The following is a 4,160-nucleotide window of genomic DNA, read 5'->3' as shown; positions in this document are numbered from 1 at the left end:
TACATTTATGGATAAAAAATTTAGCTAAAAGTATTAAGAAATTTATCATAAAAAACATTTCTCATACTTCTTGGGGAACTTAAAGAAACAGAATAAAACATTTTCCCATCGTAAAGAAAACTCCCTTAAAATATGGACAATAACAAAGCTGCTAAATTCCTTCCAGAATCTCTGTGTAAAAGAACAGTACCAAAAAAGATGTGTCACCGTTTCTGGATGATCCCCACAGAAAGTACAATTAGTATTTATGTCCCTTTTAAATTTGACCATGTAGTGACTGGCTGGATAACATGTATGTCGAATTTTAAAAGAGACTTCTTTCACCTTATTTACAATCAAATATTTATGGGGGACCATCCAGACTGTCTTCCGCTTGATATCTGGAACACTGATTGGAAAATTATATAGTGCAATAAAGTCGTTGTAAGTAAGTAGTTGTCCCTCTTTACTAACCAGCTGAGCCACCAATAGGATCCCATTTTGGAGCCAAGTTTCCAGGAAAAGTGATTTATTTTTCTATAAAATATCTCTGTTGTTCCACAATTTGCACAGCTTGGCGAAGATACAGCTCCAAACAAATGCACTTTCATCCTGCATTCCTGTGCAGACCTTGAAGTGTCACCTTGTTGCCACCACAGGAAACGGAGAAAGTTGACATGTTTTTCTGAGACGTGCACTTGGTGAAACATGGAATCAATGTCCGCCATTAATGCAACAGGCTCTTGTCTAAATCTGATCAGAACCCCAACCAGCGAGTTTGTGAGATCAGGTCCCTGTAGAAGCTGACTGTTCAATGATGCTCCTTTATAAGTTGTTCCACAGTCAAATACAACTCTTAATTTGCCCTTTGTGGGATGATAGACTCCATGATGAGGGATGTACCACACCTTTCCATCATCTTTGTGCAACTCATCTACAGGCACAAACTCGGCATATCCTTGTTCAAGCATGTTGTTTACACATTCAGTGTATTCATCCTTATAATGAGTATCCCTTTCGAATCTCCGTCTGAGACTCTGGAGACGCTGCTCCGCAACACAGAGGTTATTTGGCAAACTGGAACCTTCTCTCCTGAAAGGCAAATCAATGTGATAATGATTTCCAATAAGCTTTATTGAACTACTAACAATATCCATAAAACACAGATCCTCTCTAGACATTTCAGTCTGCTCCTCTGATGATCTTTCATTAAAATCATGATTGTATTGTTTAATCAACATTTCTTCAAGACGCTCAACAGAAATCCTATTGGCTGTTACAGCAGTGCAGTTGGTTTTATTTCCACTGTTACTTCCAGTGCGCAGGGGACCATTTATGACCCAGCCAACTTTTGTTTTTACAGCATAAGGTCCACCCCCCACACTGTTTATCACCTTCCATGGCTCCAAAACATTGGAAGCATCAGTGCCTATCAGTAGCTCCACCTCTGCATTAACGTTGTGAAGTTTAATAGGTTTAAGATGAGGCCACTGATCGATGTCGCTTTGCTGGGGAATATTAACTGTAGAAACTGGCATAGTCTTTTGAGTCAAAACATCTGGCAATGGCATGAAATCATTTGCTTCCAAACCAGACACTTCCAAACCAGACAGAACTTGTGTACTAACAATCCTATCTTGACTCATTGTTCTCAAAAAGATATTGGTCTTTTTACCTTTTACATTCAGTCTTTTTGCCAGAGTTTCTGTACAGAATGTACCTGAACTTCCAGGATCCAAAAACGCATAGGTTTGCACAATTTTATTGCTCTTTTGGCTCTTAACTTGAACTGGAACTATAGAAAAAAATTGCATCAACTTCATGACCAGCCCCAATATACCCACATGTCTGAGTGGTTGCAGTTGAAAAGTTGACATTAGAGTTTGTCCTCTGTTGAGTTTGTTCCGAAGACGCCCCTGGATCCTTTCGCTCTATATGAAGAACCCCTGGGTGTCTTTGGTGACACACGTCGCAATCCAAACGACTCCTACAGTCTTTGCTTGTGTGACCAACTTTTAAACAACCAAAACAAATTCCCCTTTCCTTGATAAAAGTCAACTTATCCTGATGCGTTTTAGCTTTAAACTGCTTACAATTCTCTAGTAAATGATTGCTGTGTGAACAAAACAAACAACTATGCAGAACGGCGGAAGTTGTTCTGCTTCCAGTTGATTGAGCTTTGATTCCTGGCACTGTACTGACATTAGTGGCAAAACTACTTCCCTTTTTTCTTTGCTTGGTAGAACTTGAAGCTTTAAAGCTGCTTCCAGATTGTGAGTCTTGGATGTTGCCAAACACTGGATCCGATGCTACTTTTACCTGTTTTATTATAAAGGCAACCAGATCAGTGAATACTGCTCGGTAACCATTTTGTTCCTGCAGTTCATAGGCAACAACTCTCCATTTTTCCCTTAATTTGTATGGAAGCTTCATAACAACCATTCTCATATTTGAGGGTAAATCCAACTCCTTCATATAAACAACTTGCTGTGTTAGATTCGAACATCCTTGAAGAAAAAGAGAGAATGACTGTAGACCTTTCACATCCTCACTTTTAATAGGTACCCAACTCACAATCCTCTCCATATATGCAGAGGCAATTTTATTTCCGTTCCCAAAATGTTCTTCAAGAAGATCTTTGGCTGTGGAATAGCCCTGCTCAGGAGGTAAGTGCTGACAACTATGCACCAAATCCCTAGGCTGCCCCCTAGTGAACTGCTCTAAAAAATGCAAACAGTCGCTCCAGTTATCAGTTTTAGCTTCCACTCTATTTTCAAAGGCATTCATAAATGATCTGTACTGTAAAGGGTCTCCATCAAACACAGGGATGTTTCTGGCGGGGAGGACAGAAGATAAGTTTTGTTTTACAAGCAAAGTAGTGATGTCATTTTGTTTTTGCATAATATTTACAATCTCCTTCGTGCAATTCCCAGTCAAAGTAGGAGACTGAGGCTGTGTTTGCTGCGTCACTTGAGCTGAATCATCAACCTGATGTTGGGTTTGACTTTGTCTAGGTACGATTACTTGTGATTCAGATGCAGAATTTATACCAGAGTAATCTCTTGATGTTGGAACAAATGTATCGGCACAAGGATTTAAACTAGGCGCTTCTTGTACGTGCCCTCTTTCAAAAGAGTTCATTCCATCAGAATGCTCAGAACTACAAGCTGAATTTATTTTTAAGACACGAAGCTTTGCATTAGTAGCTGCCAGCTCTGTTTCCAAGGATAATGTCTCCTTTTCTTTTCTCAGTTTTTCCTCTTGCGCTTCGATAGAATGTTTTTTCTTTAATGCAGCGAGTCGCTCCATGAGCGCTGCCTTGTCAGCCGCAGCTTTAATGCATGCGGAAGATGTTGATGAAATTCGACTTTGCTGTGACAAGGTTTTTGAAGGTGGTTTTACACTTGAGATATTAGAGACACTGTCTTCAGGTTTTATTTCATCCAAACTTTCAACAGCTTTATCATTACGAACAGTATTGCTTTGTTCAGCATACGGCTCACCCGCCTCCTGCAACCAAACCTTTACTTTGTCCATAAAAACAGAGAATGCTGTCACCTTCGACTGAAAATGTGCATTTTGCCTTTTCACTTCATCTTCTGGCAGTGGCAAACTTAAAAAGGATTCTTGCAAAACGTTTGCATCTTGATAGCATTTAATAAAACTTCCCAAATTCAGAAGACACTTCCTTAACGTTCTCATATGAGGTCATTAAAGCGGAAATTTTCCCCATGTACTTAGATGCTTGCTTACACATTGAACTGCGCTTTTCTTGGCATGTCTTTATATACAAATCCAAACCTTTTGGCCTAAATTTAACGCTTCTTTTCTCTGCTTGCATCTCAGTGTCATCCTCTCGTTTACTCTTAATATCCGACATTTTTATTGTCCTCTTGGATTATTTCAAACTTTATAAAGATGCACAGCACATTGAGAATCCATAGCCTAAAGTACAAACATGACATCCATTTACCTGCCTTTTGCAGCGGACAAACATTTCCACAGAGGGCGTTGGCATGTTTCAATTAGCGATCCAATTTTGCACCAATTTAGTACGTCAAAACTCAGTTCATCCGCCTTTGTAGTGAAATTATGTCTTTAAACTCCAATAGCTTCACCGTTTTCCTTTACGGCTTAAACAATATTATCACTCACCAGCTTTGACGAACGAGTGACATGTT

The 4,160-nt window shown here is 39.4% G+C and overlaps 1 pseudogene; it reads right to left on the bottom strand.

Moving 5' to 3' along the window:
- Nucleotides 1-2,471: 2,471 nt before the first annotated feature.
- On the bottom strand, nt 2,472-3,859 carry LOC146575900 (uncharacterized; annotated as a pseudogene).
- Nucleotides 3,860-4,160: the final 301 nt, after the last annotated feature.

The sequence above is a fragment of the Mchenga conophoros genome, linkage group LG4 (assembly GCF_057382185.1).
Source record: "Mchenga conophoros isolate Kocher_MC1m ecotype Shallow Benthic linkage group LG4, M_conophoros_male_GT1.1, whole genome shotgun sequence".
Classification (NCBI taxonomy): domain Eukaryota; kingdom Metazoa; phylum Chordata; class Actinopteri; order Cichliformes; family Cichlidae; genus Mchenga; species Mchenga conophoros.
Note: the sequence above shows the minus strand (reverse complement) of the source record. Positions and strands in the feature narration are given on the sequence as shown.